This window comes from Loxodonta africana, chromosome 16, assembly GCF_030014295.1.
Source record: "Loxodonta africana isolate mLoxAfr1 chromosome 16, mLoxAfr1.hap2, whole genome shotgun sequence".
Lineage (NCBI taxonomy): Eukaryota > Metazoa > Chordata > Mammalia > Proboscidea > Elephantidae > Loxodonta > Loxodonta africana.
In genome coordinates, this window is record NC_087357.1 from 3698089 (window position 1) to 3714386 (window position 16298).

The window sequence follows — 16298 nt, forward strand, 5'->3', positions numbered from 1 at the left end:
TAGAAGCTGGTGAAATGGACACAAAAAGAGAGAGTGGAGGGAGGGAGCGGCCTGTCTCATTAGGGGGAGAGTAATTGGGAGTATGTAGTAAGGTGCATATAAGCTTTTATGTGAGAGACTGACTTGATTTGTAAACTTTCACTTAAAGCACAAAAAAAACTTTTAAATGTATATATATACTGAGAACAGAAAATGCATGACCAATTTTTTTGAACCACAAATGAATTTAATTAAACTGTTTATTTTGTGACATGTGAGTCAAGTGAAAAAGTTACTTTACGATATGCACTATCATGATTTTTAACATGATGTACCCAAATAATGCACCATTTCGATCAATTCCTTTTAATAAAAGCCCTCTCCCAGGTTCTGCTAGAGGGCTGAGAGAGCCTGAGAGAGATGTTCTGCTTTGCAAGAGCACAGCCCTCTCCCGCAGGTGGCGTGGATAGCCCAAGATGTGGCAGCTGACGGTAAATAGTACAACTACCAGCTCGGCAGCCGCTTCCTCACCTTTCAACCCGAGAATGAGCCTGGGTTCATTAGCGGAACCCTGAAGGTAATTAAAAGATTCACTCAAAGCTCAACACCTGCTTAGGAACAGCGACTCTGCCTTTTCCAGCCAGAACCCAGCAAGAAGCCAGAGCAGCCCCACAGCCCATCATCAGGCGCTCCATCTTCACTGCAAAGAGACTGTGTCTGGGGTCCCAGGCCCACTCCCTCTCCTGCCCGCCTTGGTCTGGTGAGCCCGGTGCCCAGCACCTTCCTCAGGTAACACAAGGCCGGCAGAGCCTGGGCCAGGACGACAGAGGGAGGGTCCCCAAGGCTCCCAGCAGAGATGGGTGCGGCTGGGCCTGAGTGCAGCAGATGGGGTCTTCTGGAGCCCGGGGTCTCCTCTTGCAGGAACTGCTAGTGTGCTGTGCTTCTAGACAGGCATGGTTGAGGGGGAGCTGATGGCTCTTGGGCAGGACTTGCATCTCTGTGGACCAGGGCCCTTGCCCAAACCACAGTGCACAGGGAGTGGCTTTCTAGGACTCCCAGTTTTCCAACAGTGCTTCCTAGCCTCCTCCTGGGGGCGGGGTGCTGCGTGCTCAGTTCTCCAGCTGACCCAGGACTGAGGGCACAATGCGACCTCCTGCACCTCCGCCCTGCGCCCCGAGATCCCACCAGCTCCCTGGAACACAGCCTGGGGCCCCACGGGGCCCTGGGGCTCCACCCTTTCCTGGCTGGGTTCCTGAGCAGCAAGTCTTCAGAGGGGTGGAGCGAAGGTCAATGCATAGAGCTTGCGGGATCCACCCCAGGCCCCAAGAGGAACTGAGCAAGGAGAAAGGCTCTGATCACTGTCAAGGGTGTGAAGGCGGATCTCTCTCTCAGCCCTGATGACAGCCGCAGGCGCGCGGCCCTACAGCACACAGCTCAGACCACAGCCTCACCCCAGCATCATGTCGCATACCAAGGGGGTCCCCTTCGGTAAGGAAAATGGGGCTGAGAGGGGTCCCGGAACGTTGCTGAGGTCACGGAGTTAGCTGTGGTGGCCAGGGCTCCTCCTGCTCGGCCCTCACTGCTGCACAGAAACTTCCCCGCCAGCAGCCCTGCTTCCTGAGCTGGGCATCAGAGCCACACCCTCTAGTGCTCTTTGGGGGTGACACTTCTCTCCCCCCAAGCTCACTGAGACTGGCAGTCTACCTTTTGCTCAATTATCTCCTCTCTCTGCCCACCCAGGTGCCACCTTACCCTCAAGCCTTTGGATGTTATCACTCCTGTGTCCAGCAGGAAAGCTTCAATAGGAGCTCTGTGACTCCAGCAGCTCATTTACTCTTCAGAACAGAGCTCTAGGACGTCAGTCAGTAGCCCTTCCGTTAAACTGGAGTATAGTTGTCGAATGCCACCCTGTACAATATGGCGGCCACCCCCACATGTGGACCCAGCCCTGGGCCGTGGCTGGTTTGCATAGTGTGCTGAGTGGGAAATATACCAGATGCTGAAGACTGCCACAAAAAGGGGTGTGTCTTTGACTATTTAATCTCTAATAATGCATTAATATTAATTACGTATTGAACCCAATTACTAGAAAAAGACATCACGTTTGGCAAAGTGGAGGGTCAGCAAAAACGAGGGAGACCCTCCATGAGAAGGATGGACACGGTGATTACAACAGTGGGCTCAAACAGGTCAAGGATCATGAAGATGGCATAGGACAGGGCAACGTTTTTTCTGTTGTATGTAAGGTCATCATGAGTTGGAGCTGACTTGATGGCAACTTAACAACAACTATTGAAATGATATACTTCAGATATAGTGAGTTAATTAAAATGTTGTATTAAAACGAATTTCCCCAGTTTCTTGTAACTTTGGGAAAGCGTTGAATTATACATGGTCTCAGGTTCTGCTTCAGGCGGACCGTGCTGGCTGAATAGAGCCAAGGATAGTGTGGCCTCTGAGTGCCGGACCTCATCCTTAATAGATCCAGTTGGCTCCTGAATCCAATGGTGTAAAATTGATTTACGAAGCCCTGAAGGCCTGTGCTCACAACATGTGCCATTAGAACAAAGCAGGACTGCAGAGAGCAATAAGAAGGGGGTATCTCCTCCAAGCAGGCCTCCTGGTTGCCCCATGACCCTCCACAAGGGCCTGAGGGCAGGGCCTGGGCCCCGCAGATGCCTCAACCAGCCACTCGGGGCAAAGGCCTTGGAAAGCCAGGTGCCTCGCCGGGCAGCCCAAACACATGAGGAGGCCCCCCTGAAGCTGGGCTGCTGTCTCCCATCTGCCTCTAGCCTAGAAAACGCCCACGAGATTTCACAGCTTATCTTCAGTGTTGCCTCCTCCAGGCAGACTTCCTGGCCCTGGTCTGGGTTCCTACAGCATCTGAGGCGCTCCGTCCCTGGCACATTCCAAAGGCAAGCGAGGAAGAGGAAAGTGAGCCTAGATTGATTTGGGGCTGCCTGGAGTTCAAGGCCCCACCCTGGGGCGGGGGGGGGGGGCGGGGCGTAGGCATGTCAGGCAGGTCCCTGGGGAAAATGATGCATACCCCCAGAATGTGCTGCCTGGAGTTCAGGGCAGTGAGGGAGCCTGTGGACTACCCCAAGGTCCTGCCCTAAGTCCAGGGTAGGGCCTGGGACTGTAGCCCCTGGAAAGAGCGATTGCTGTCCTTGTCAGGGCGCCTGCTCTTGTCCCCAGGACTGAGGCTCGTGGCATGCTCACATCCCACACGTCCCCGAGCCCTGGCCCCTGGCATCTCTGGATACTGTTTATCAGCCTTGTTCAGACTGTCCTCTGGATGCTGAGCACTGGGATATCCTTGTTAGTGTCTGTGAGGCACAGCCACCCTCCTGGCCTCCCCACCCAGGGAAGCTCTTGTTTCCCTTGGGGCTTCCTGTGGAGCCTGAGCGGAGCCACTGTGAGGGGGGTGGTGGGCTGAGGCCTGGAGCTCACTCTCCTCCTTCCAGAGTGGAGGGGTGCAGCCCAGGGCTGGCATGTTCCCAGGACAGGGCTTCCTGCACTCTCTAGGCCCCCAGACACTGGCGTGAGAGGAGTAAACGCCTCAGGCAGGCCAGGCCAGGAGAGGAAGAGTCCCCTCCAGGCCAGGGAGGGAGTTTGGGGACAGGAAACCGGAGGCAGGCAGAGTGGGGCCTGAGGTTCCAGCCCCTAGGCCTGACCTCTGTCTTGGGGACTAAAGATGCTTGAGGAGCTTTGACACACGGGGGGTGGGGAGCACCACGGAGGCCAGTGCTGAGCAGCCCTAAGGGACATGGCAAAGCTGTTGACTCTCCCAAGGACTGCCCCCCCCCCACCTCCCCCACTGGACCGGTCAGGAGGTGGGTCTGGGTGCAAAGGAGACAGAGGCCAGTCAGCATCCAGGGAGACTTGGGCCGCCTCCTGCTCTCAGTAGTTCAGCCGTGCCCCCCGGCTGTGGGGCAGCCCGTGGCTGGCGCCCCTTAAAGCTCAGAGCCTCTTCATGGCCCCCATGTTGCTGAGGCATCATTATGGTGAAACTTCCACTTTACAGAAAAGAGAAAGGGAGGCCAAAGTCTAGTTGATGGGCCTGGTTGTGGCTGGGGAAGGAGAGGGTCAGTGTAGCTGTTCTCTGATGCCCACCGCCTGGAGACGAGAGTTCCCTGAGAGTGAGAACATCGTGCCCTCCCCGCACCTCTGCCTGCACGTGCCCTTTGACTTGGATGTCTTCTTCCGAGGAGTTATCACAACAAAACAGTCACCAAGCAGGCAAAGACATATTCACAGAGACATGCTGGCAGCCTTGCTTCAGTAGCAAAAGAGGAACCAGCAAAAATGTCTGCCGACAGAGGATGGGTCAGATAAAACACGGCTGTTAAAACCTTTTAAAACCAGGTTTTTTCACACATAATGTCTGGAAAGACATCTGTGTCAAATTGGTTTTATGGGTCAAAATGTGTTCCCCAAAATATGTGCTGTAATCCTAACCCTTACACCTGTGCATTTAATGTAATCTAGTATGATGTAAAAACAAAACAAAACAAAAATTTGTTTTTTTAGTATGATGTAAGAAACCCTGGTGGCGTAGTGGTTAAGTGCTACGGCTGCTAACCAAAGGGTCGGCAGTTCGAATCCGCCAGGTGCTCCTTGGAAACTCTGTGGGGCAGTTCTACTCTGTCCTGTAGGGTCGCTATGAGTCGGAATCGACTCGATGGCACTGGGTTTGGTAGTATGATGTAGGGAAATCCTGGCAGCGTAGTGGTTAAGAGCTACAGCTGCTGACCTAAAGGTGGGCAGCTCCAGTTCACCAGGTGCTCCTTTGAAGTCACATGGGGCAGTTCTACTCTGTCCTACAGGGTCACTATGAGTCAGGATCAACTCAATGGCAACAGGTCTGGTTGGGTTTTTTGTTTTTTTGCAGCATGATGTGATGTAATCATCTCTCATGTGACAATCAAATGTAGTCAATCAGTTGAGGTCATACTAGTGATGAGGTCCTTAAACTTTACCACCTCTGAGTCACATGAAGAGCAGAAGGGACACGGACATGCACACACATACAGGGGAAGACAGATGCCACTCAAGAATCATCTACAAGCCAAAGGACCAAGGTACACCCAGGGCTACCCACAAGGACAGAAGCTGAGACCTCAGCTTGGAGTTCTGGCTTCCAGACCTGTGAGAAAATCACTTCCTATTCTTTAAAGATGCCCACTGTGGTGTTAGTGTTTGGTGGCTCTGGGGAGCTAGGATACCTGCAGGTGAATAGGCAGGTGAAGGCAGCAGTCCTGAGCCATGCCAACATCTCTGCTGGGACACACACACACACACACAGACACCTGCAAAAATGGCACCTGAGCGTTGAGTCCACCTTTCTGTTTTTTAGAAGGAGCCTGGAGCATTTGTGTAATCAAAAAGCATAAAGCTGTTTTCAGGATAGAAACCCAAATGCTGTGCCTCTGTGGGGGCCAGGCCCTGCAACCCCGCCTCCTAGGTCTGCTGCTGGGGTTAGGGCAGGTGTGGTTGGAGATTGAGCAGGCTGGGGTTGGGGCAGGTGGGGTTAGAGATTAAGCAGGCTGGAATTGGGGCTTTCTCTGGGTCTCAGGTTATAACAGCCCCAGTCAGGCTACTGCTCAGGAATGGGGTTCAGTGATACCCTGTTGTCTGGGATGGCTGCGGGGCACAGGCTGACCAAGCAGGTACAGGGAGTGGTCAGGTGCTGGGTGACCCTCCCAGCTGAGCAGCAACCAGCGCGCCGGAGGAGACGTAAGCACACCCTCCAGGGTCAGCCCCAGTCCAGAGCCCAGAGCCGGTGGGGACTTGTGGGTAAAGGGCCTTAGAGCGCAGGTCTTTATTGGTCTCAGCCCACGAGAGCTGCATTCTGGGTTCCACCGGCTACTTTGGCAGCAGAGACAACCATCCTGAGAGGGGCTGGTCTGGAGACAGACGACAGGTCCTGATGGACTGCAGGCTCCGGCTGTGACCCCTTTTCCCAGGAGAACAAGATGACAACTCAGAGTCCGCGCTCAGGCAATCCTTTGCTGTCCCCGTCAGGAAGGTCCTGAGTATTGAACAAGGAGCCCCACATTTTCATTGTGCCCTCAGCCCGTAATCCACACACTGGGCCTGATAGCCGGTTCTCACATCCATCCTGTGGTGGTTGAAGAAAAGGTCACAGATGTCAGGGCAGCCCCAGGCAGGGGTTGGGGGAGGAGGACAGTCCCCCAAGGTAACAGGCAGGGTCCCCAGGGGCACATGGAGAGCCAGGGCTCCTGTGTGGGCCCTGGGACACCTGGGGGAATGAAGAGACATCTGGGTGGGAGAAAGCAGGGGCACAGGGAACCCCAGCTCCTGGACCCAAGGAGGGGTCTGTCGCTGCCCCACTGGAGAAGTGGGATGCAGCCCTGGCTGGGTAGGAGGAGGTCTGTCCCCTCCCACAGCCCGGGTTAGTGTGCAGAACTGGGGACGGCCCCACCAAGCCCTGCCCTCCTCCAGAGCAGCTCAGAGAGGAGAGAGGCCACCCTGAAGAGCAGCCCTCTCCCGGTCTAAAAATAGTTCCTGCCGCCAATGGCTATTTTTAGAGTTTCCCTTAGCTCCCCCAGTGAGTCAGCGAGCCCCATGCTGGGATGAGAAAGTCCAAAAGTCCAGGTGCAGGGAAGCCTGGAAGCAGGGTGGAGGGCAGGGCAGGGCAGGTGAGGGCAACGGGGCTGGAGTCAGGCCAGCGGGGCCTGGGCCCTCAGGGCCTTGGTGGCCTGGGCAGCTTCCCTCCCCCCACACCCCCACCCCCCCATCCCGCTCTCCTGGCTGCTGGGCCAGCCTGGGTCCTCCCCCAATGGAGCAACGGAAAATCTGACCTCAGAATTCCTTCTTCCACAAAGAATGTGGCCCGAACTTCCCCTTCGGGTGGGTGCCCCAAGGCTGAGGGCCAGGGGCCACTAGCCCTCCCTGCCCCACCCCTACCATGTGGCCCTGGCCCTGCTGGCCTTGGTGCCACCCAGCATGTCCTGCCATCTGTCCCGAGGGCCATTTCACTGGGTAGTGCCTGGCTTGCCGGCAATTTGAGGACCTTTGTTTTTGGAGCAGACCACCAGGGTGAGTGCTCCATCCTCGAAGAAGGCCGAGGGGCATCCCTGTCCCAGCTCCAAGCCAAGGCCCCATCCTCTCACTCTGCAGGGAACCAGGGAACCGTCTGTGGGAGGAAAGGAGGCAGGATCAGCAGAGGGCACGTGTGTCATCCACTGTGCACAAGTGTGCACACATACAAACATGCCTTGTACATGTGTGTGCATGTGTGTACACAAACACACGCGTGTATGTGTGCTTGTATAAGCATGCGGGTGCACATGCCATCATGCATGTGTGTGTGAGGTACAGTTGACTGGGCTCTGATGGATGGCAACTGTGTGTACAACAGAACAGAACCTTGCCCGACGGCCATCTTCACCATTGTTGGTACACTGAGGTCCACTGTGGCCATCATGTATGTGCACTCATGTGCTCATATGTGCCCATGTGCATACTGTATGAGTGAATGTGTACTAGAATGTGTGTGCACACGTGTATATGTGTGTGCACACATGGCACATGTTTGTGTATGTGTGTGGGTGTGCACCCATGCCTCTGCAGACACGTGGAAGGTTGGTGGAATGGCTGGGAGATTGGGTGAGACCTTCCAGCCTTGGGAGCCCCCAACATTCAATGCCTAGGTGAAAACGGACCTGCTTCAGCATCTCCCAGTCACATGAAAACACCTGGAACAGAGTCCCCTCACGCCGATAGCCACATCCTACTCCACACACACCTGCAGACAGGTGTACACACACAAATGCACTGTGTCCTTGAGTGCCCCCCTACCCCCGCATGGTTGAAGGGTCCAACTCCCCTAGGATAGAGAAGGGAAGCGGGAGGCTACTTCACAGTGCTCCCAGGGCTGGCCCTGAGGGCAGGGAGGGTACAGCACTCTCGCCCTCTCAGGGGTGGTAGGTGCTGGGAACCCCAGGGCCAAGCTGGGCTTTGCAGTGGGCAGAGGCTGAATGAACTGCCCCCTTTCCAGACTAGACCATCTGAGGCCTGGAATCGGAGGGAAAGAGCAGTCCTTACTAGACCGGGTCTCCTGTCTCCTGGTAGCTCCATGTGTCTGGGCCCAGGCTCCTGTGCAAACAGAAACATCTGAGGGAGGGCGCAGCCGGGCATCCAGCCTCTCCCGGCTCGGGGAGATTGACCTGAGTTCAGGGTTTATTTGGTCCAAGCGGCTGCGACATCTTTAACGTCGTTGTTCTGTCTTTCTGACCCTCTCGTGAAGTGTCCAGTTGCCTTCCGTTGTCAGGTTTACATTTCAATTTATTTCCCAGGATGTCATTAAGAAAAACAGCTTCGCTGATGTTAACCTTGGGTTCTCGGCGTTTGGAAACGTCTGTGTTTGTTTTCTCTGCTTCAAGTGTTGGGACGCTTTTATATTTAGGGATGAGAGTTGCCTCCTAAAGATGGATAATAACAGTAAATTATACCTTGTTGGTTCTGCATCTTTTCCTTAAACTCCAAAGTCTGGCTTTAATGACGCCAGGAAAAAGAAAAAGATTTATAAAAGCCATTCTCTAGAATGAAAGCATTATGCTGTTTTTCATTAACTTCAAAGTCACTCAGAAAAAGACTTCCATTTACAATATCTTGCTGCCTCCCCCTGGGGCAGACTTTCTCTTTAAGCTTCCCACAAAGATGTTCATTGAAGATGAAGGCAACAAACCCCCACCGCACCAGTGAACACAGGGATTCACACTCTGTTGTGACTGGAAGAAGTCAGGGGAAACGCGACTGGAGCCCACCCGTGGTGTGCACGGGCTGTGGAAGGAGCCTGTGGCCAGAGAGTGGTGGGAGGGCTGTGTTGACCCCACTTGCTGCCGCCTCCCCAGAAACACAAGGCCTGTGCCATCCCAAGAGCTGAGTGCTGGCTCCGCTGTGGGGCTCAGACCCCTCGAAGGCCCTACGCCCCTTCTGGATCCGTGCCTTCTAGAAAGCAAGCGAATGAGTGGCCAACAGACCTAGGCTCAGATGCTTCGTCAATCCACACCTGAATCTTACAGCTGTGTGAAAGAATAAATCCCCTTGAAGCTAATTTGGGTTGAGTAGGTACCTAGGTAGTGCAAAATGTTTGCACTACTGCTAACTTAAATGTTGACGGTTTGAAGCCAGCCAGTGGCACAGCAGAAGAAAGGCCTGGAAATCTGCTTGTGTTAAAATTACAGCCACGAAAACCTTATGGAGCACAGTTCTGTTCTGTAACAGGTGGGGTCACCCTGAGTCAGAATCAACTTGACAGCTATGGGTGTGGTTTTTGGTTCCTGTCCTTTGTAACTAAGAATCCAGATGGATACAGGTAATACCCAAAAGGCTTCAGTTGCAATAATAATAAGTAAATTAAAAAAAAAAAACAAACAAAAAAAACCCATTAGGCAGCCACTGACCTGCTTTGTCTCCCTTTGAATCGGTTGTGCCTGTGTTGGACTCTCCGGAATGGCATCACGCAGCACGTGGTCTTTCATGTCTGACTACTTAGGCTCAGCGTCGTGTTTCTGAGACTTTCCCATGTCGTGCATCTGTGCTGGTTTATGCGAGCAGCATTCCATCGTGTGGACTTCCTCACCAGCTCATGTATCCCCTGTTGTTAGGCATTGGACATCGTGAGTGCAGCTGCTAGAACACTGGCACACATGCCTTTGAGGACATCTGCGTTCCCTGTCCTGGATAAATACCCCAGTGGGCTTCCTGGGTCATGTGGCAAGTGCACATTAAGCTTCGTTGCGCCACTTTACGTTCTCACGGTCCTGGTCCACCATTCCCCTATTGACTGAGGACACTCAGGGTCTCTTCACTGACACTGAAAGTGGGCGGTCCCCACACAGAGCCTCCGTGAGAAGGGCAATGGGCGTTACAGCCCCGACCCCTCAGCTTCTGCCCAAAGTGCCTCGTGGAGAAACACAGGACTGGTGTCTTCGGGGCTATGGGGGCTTCTCAAGGGACTCCATTTTGGCTGCAGTGCCCTGGCCACCTCTTGGCCGTCACAGGGCTGGCCCGGGCCAGTACACGTCTCTGGACGAGCACTGTCCTGGTGTGTTTGAAAACTGACAGCCCTCGGCCACTGCAAACTGTCCTTCAGAGCCAAGCTCAGGCTCAAGACGGCTACTGTGTCTGAGTCAGCCAGGCCTAAAGAGTTAGGACCATGGTGTTGCCTGGCCCTGGGGTATGAAGGGACCTGGGTGCAGCGGGACCTGAGGTGTGGTGGGACCTGTGTGCAGCGGGACCTGAGTCGTGGTGGGACCTGGGTGCAGTGGGACCTGGGGTGTGGTGGGACCCAGGGTGTGGTGGGACCCAAGGTGTGGGGAGGGCCTGGGCTGTGGTGGGACCTGGGTGTGGAGGGGTGGGACCTGGGTGCGGTGGGACCTGGGTGAGGCGGAATGGCTGACAGAACCCACCTATCTAAGGAGCAGGGCCCAGGCTCATGCAGGGCAGGAACAAGCCAGCATGGGTGTTGTGTGGAGGGCTGGGGTGGGGCCCTGGGCAGGACACCTAGAGAAAGACAGCGTTTGAAGGAAGCCGGGTGATGGGGCAGGAATACCTGATCAGGGCCCTACCAGCCTTGGGACCACAGGCAGGGTGTGGCCAAAGGCAGGGTGTGGCCCCAGGTCAGGGTCGAGGTCCTGGCACAGGTTGGTTGTCACCTGAGCTGCTGGTGGGGACAGCCAGCATCCTGGCTGGTTGGGCAGCGTCTGGCCAAGGGAGCCCGTAGTGGGACTTGGCCACAGGGAAGCCAAGTCCCAAAGCCATGATGTACAGATGTTACCTGCTTGGGGAATCCCAGCCTCCTGCTGAGATTCTGCTTGGTCAGGACCCAGAGCAGCAGGAAACACTTGTGCCTCGGCCCACACTTGAGAGGGCACACTGACCTTGGTTTCTGCTCCACGTGGCACCGCCCTACACTTGGGCTTTCAGACCTCCTTTCCTTAAATCTTTCCTGGGAATCTCCTCGGTGGCCATGATTTCCTTTAGAGCGTCAGGAGTCCTGCTGCCCAGCCCTGCCGGTCCTGGACAGAGGGCAGCTCCACTCCATCCCTTCCCCAGTGGGTCACTGTGAAGCAGCCTCAGCCGTAGCTTGAAAGCAGCTCGCTGGAGCGGGCTAGCTCCAACTCTGGGTGTGATGAGGTCAGCACTGGCCCGTGTGGGGTCTTTCCTTGCTCTCCTCTCCACCTCCTTCCCTCCTGCTCTCCTGCCCCACCCAGGCTTCCTCTCTGTCCCAAGAAACTCCCCACTTCTTCCTGCCACTGGGTCTTCGCACCTGTCAGCCTTCTGCCAAGAGCACTTTTCCCTGACCACCCCACAGCAGTGACACCCTCAGGTTGCTCTAACCAGCTCATCACCCGTCACCTGCGCTCTTCCTTCAGAATATTTGTGCAGGGTAAGATGGTGTTGTTCATGCATTTGCTCACCCTCAGGCTCCCCAACCCCATCCGGACCCCATCTGCATCCGTCTGTCTGGCGGCAGATGCTCTTTCCCTACCTGACCAGGCCAGCCTATGGCCAGCTCAGGGCTCTGAAGACTCACAGGCCGTGTGGACCCTACCGTGGGCCAAGCGCCCACAGCTCACAGGCTCTCCCACCCTACACCCCCAGATACCTGAAGAGAGCAGCAAGGTTGGAATTCCTTCTGCCGGGGTCTGTGCCTCCATTTCCATGAGGTCACCCTTGAGGCTGCGGTGTACACTAGCAGGTGTTCCTGGACAAACAAGAGTCGGGCACTTTCTAGAAGGCTGCATCCGATGCCTGAGGCCTATGTGAGGAGCGATGGTGTTCCTGCTCCCCCAGCGTGGCTGTCTGTCCGGTGCTCACTCCCTGCGTCCTGGTCGCGGGGTTGGGGCCTTGCTCTGCGTGGGGCTGACTTTGGTACATCGGATTTTCCCATGTAATGCAGAGAATTCCTTCTCAATCACATGGCAAACCACACAATCACAGGCTGGGGCTCAGTGGAGAAGTGGCCCCAGCTGGGATCTGATCACCGGGCACCGTGGTCACTGTTGGAACATTTGCCTCCCCTGACAAGGCCAGGCTGGATGGGGGACTGCTGGCCATGGTCCCAATAACCCGCCTCGCTGGGCCCAGGGCCCCAGGCCTGGGACTTGGCGGCCTAAGCCATCTGTCAGCTATCAGAAGGGAATGTGGGGGCCTGAGAAAATGTGCTCCTAGCTATCTGGGGCTGTTTCATTGCCTGGACACCCAAGTCAAGCAGCACCCCACATGGGTGGGCATGTGTGCCTATGTGGTTTGCACAGGGGTCTCAGGATGCCAAGGGTCACTGGGGATGCTGGGTCCCCACCCAAGTGTCTGGTCAGTGGGTGGGGTGTGGCCTGTGTCTATGGCATCTCATGGTGTTCCAGGGGCCGGGAGGCTGGCTCAGGAGCAGGTCTGGGCCGGAAGGTCCATGGGTGTCCTGGCACAAGGCAGGGCAGCCATGGTCCGTGACGTGGGCCTCGCTACAGTGACGCTTGAATCTCAAGCTTCTGCTGGGAGGTGAGCTTCTCCCAAGGTAGGTGTGTGTGGGGTGGGGGTGATCCGGGTGGGCAGCCCCCCGAGGTTTTCTCTGTCCTGTGGACGGCCAGACCCAGGCCGGCTGGGCCCTCCCATCTTTCTTGTTGCCCTTTCAGGGATGCGGTGGCCAAGGTGACCTTCATGATCCTCTCAGGGCACAGAGTAGGGCTCCTGCAGCTCCTGGAGACTCCCCTGCTTGGCAGGAGGAAGCAGAGGCCCAATGACAAGAAGGCAAATCTGGCACAGGCCTCGGGGGAGATTGCTGGAAGCAGCAGTCAGATTGCTCCACCTCAGGCTCCTACTCCAGCTCCTGTCCCTTGGCCTCCCCTGGGGCACTTTTAATATCCTTCGGATTGGAACGTGAGCTGCCTAATTACAGTCAGACACCCTGCCTGGGAGGCCCTTCCACCAATGGGGAGCCAGTCCGTTATCACCTACGCCTCCCCTGAACTTCCTGTGTCCCAATGTGGTCTGTCTGGGTGCTGGGAGGGACAGAGCTGTAACTGGCACAGCAGGCTATACCAGCTCCCACCTGAGGGGAACCACTCGTTTTCTTTAAAGGGTCCCTTCCCACAGAGTCAGGTGATAGAGGTCCTTCAGGTCCCCCGTGGCTCTCCTTTGTGCAGCTCAGGTCACAGATGGCCAAGCTGGCCTTGTTCTGCCTGGCCCTAGATGCCTTTCAGCTCAGGAGGAGAGAAGGGGGGTCTTCTCATAGCAGGATCTGGCCTGGAGCCCTGCCCTTCCCAGGGGTGTTGGGGGTATCCAAAAGCCCTAAGACCCAGGCTGTCTTCAGAAAGTTCTAGAAAGGTTCCCAGAACTGAGCTGGGGGGGGGGTGAGGGCAAGTCTCTTTCATGAGCACTGAGTTGGGACCCCCTCTGTCCCAGCACCCTGCTCACAGACACATCCCCAATCTGAGGGGGATACCCAGCCAAGGGTTTTCACTGGGAAATTCTCACAGGCATGAGCTTGAGGCTGAGTCCCTCCAACCTGGGGTACGCTGCAAGGTGGGGTGTGGGGATGCTTCCAGAACTGGCCTGCCTGAGGGAGTGGAAGGGCAAGCCTGCCTTCACCATTGAGACCCTCCACCCCAGCCTCCGTGCTTGTCCCCGGCCTCCACTTGTCCTCAGCTTCCACGCTTGTCCCTGGCCTCAGCTTGTCCCCAGTTTCCATGCTTGTTCCTTGGCCTCCGTTTGTCCCCAGCTTCTACCTTGTCCCCGACCTCCGCTTGTCCCCAGCCTGGACTTCTTCCCAGTGATGTCCTCTCCGGGGGCACCTGCAGGACCTCAGGCTGGCCCATTAGATTCCAGGAGGGTAAGCAGGCCAGAGGTTCTTCCTGGGACCTGCGAGGGAGCTTTCTGGCACATTAGCTGCCCCCTTCTGTGCTCATCAGCCTGGGTGCAACTAGCAAAGTGGGCACACAGGAGGAAAAGTTCCAGAAAACTCTGGCCATTGTTTATCATCTGAGATTCAGGGTCTATCAGGAACAAGTTCCCACAGTCTTCAAAGGCTGAGGATATTCCTGAATGGACACAGACCGCTGGCTCCTCCCGCCACCCATTAGCAGGGGTGGGATCCCTGTGTCTTTGTGAGGGGCAGACCTGGCTCGACTCTGTGGGCAGATGGTTGAGGTGGGCCCACGATACTTCTCACAGAGAGGTGGTGGCCAGGTAGTCAAGGGGCTGGCCTGCCACACTGATCATCAGAGGCGTTGGCTGGGCCCATGGAAGTCCCAGGGCCAAGATGGCCACTGTGTCCTGCCTGACCAGTTGTTGCATGTGGTGACCCAGGGGTCTGGATGGCACGGCTCCCCAGGAATGTCCCCCATGGGGACACGGTACGTTCGCAGGCCTCATGTGCTGGGACAGGAAGGAGGTGACAAGCAGGGGATGCAGGGTGTTGGTGCTGCTTTTCCCATGCACTTTGGCACCGTACATGGCGGCTGGCCTTTGCCCTAAGCAGTTCCCTCGGTGACTCATCTGATCTGTGGGGTGTTGCAGGGGCGACTGGGCCCTTCCAAGAGGGGTGCATGCAAGACAGCCTGGACCCCCGAGCACCTCAGGTTGGGCCTGGGGAAGAGAACCGAAGCAAACACTGGAGGGTGCAGGTCACCAAGGCTACAGAGAGGGATCTCCATGGGGGCCCGTGAAAAACATCTGGGCACCCACTCTCACATTCTGCAGTTCATGGGCTGTGGAACCCTCTGAGCTGCGTCCTCCCCTCTTCCTGCCCTGGGGCGCCCAGAGGACACTGGCCGCCTTGCAGAGAAGTTCACGGGCAGATGGACAGCCCTAACGAGGCTGCTTCCTGGTAACTTCTCCCATGCTGGAGGAAGGTGGCGCAGGCCACACTCAGGCAGAAAACCTGGAAGTCACAGAATGTTTACTGATGCTGCTCCTTTTTCTTAACAATTAGGGATTGAAGTCTCCCCACCCTCACATTCAGCTGTGTATTAAGTGACACTGAGCAATAAATTTACCATGATGGAGGCGCTTGGAGAAACAGTATCTGGGCAGATCCTTAATCACTGACCTTTTCAAGTCATCCTGACAAGAGATAAATCTAAAAATAGTTTTCCTTTGCCATTGACTCATCTTGGCCTAAATATCGTGGGAAATTTCCATGACTGTTCATATCTGACATGCCAAGTGGGGACAGAATGTGCACTGAGATAGAGCCTCAGAAATGAGAAAAAAAAGAAAGGGCCAGGCAGGGCTGTGTGCCTCCTGCTGGTTACAGGTGAGTGTAAGTGTGGGTGTGCCTCCAGGTGATGACAGGTGTTAGATGTGCTTGCTAGTGGTTACAGGTGAGTGTGAGTATGTCTCCAGGTGATAACAGGTGAGAGTGGGTGTGCCTTCTGCTGGTTACAGGTGAGTGTGAGTGTGGGTGTGCTTCCAGGTGATGACAGGCAAGGGTGGATGCACCTCCTGCTGGTTACAGGTGAATGTGAGTGTGGGTGCACCTCCTGCTGGTTATAGGTGAGCGTGAGTATGAGTATGCCTCCAGGTGATGACAGGCGAGGGTGGATGTCCTCCTCGTGGTTACAGGTAAGTGTGAATGTGGGTGTGCCTCCTGGTGGTTACATGTGAGTGTGGGTGTGGGTGTGCTTCCAGGTGATGACAGGCGAGGGTGGATGTCCTCCTGGTGGTTACAGGTAAATGTGAATGTGGGTGTGCCTCCTGGTGGTTACATGTGAGTGTGAGTGTGGGTGTGCTTGCCGGTGGTTTTCTCCAAGGACAAGATCAGGCTGGGTGAACTCAGACCCTCAGGGGCACGGAGGCTGATGAGGCTTCAGAGGCCTGGGAGTGACAAACTCCAGAAAGACCCAGATGCGAAACTCTCCTTTCTTCCCCGCCCTGGAGCTGTCTTTGGTCCCTTGCAGAAAGCCAGCCCCTCTCACGTCTGCCTTTGGAAACTGCTTCCAAGGAAAGCCTTCCTTTTGGAATATTGCCTCTTTCTTTTTTTTAACAACAGCCACCCACCTGTGTCATCTCCCCTTGATTAGAGGTCAGGGAGTGCTATGGTTTGAATTGTGTCCTCCCCAAGAATATGTTGAGGGCCTGACCCCTGTATCTGTGGAGATGGCCTTGGGTAGAAATAGGGCTTTTCTTTTGTTATCAGTGTAGTAGCATGAGACCTAATCCTAATCCCTCCTGAGTGCATTTTATAAAAGACAACAGACGGAAACAGTCACACAGGGAAGACAGACGCTATGTGACGATGGAGACAGATGTGTCTACAAGCACCCTTGAAGCGGCAGGAAAGGACACAGTCA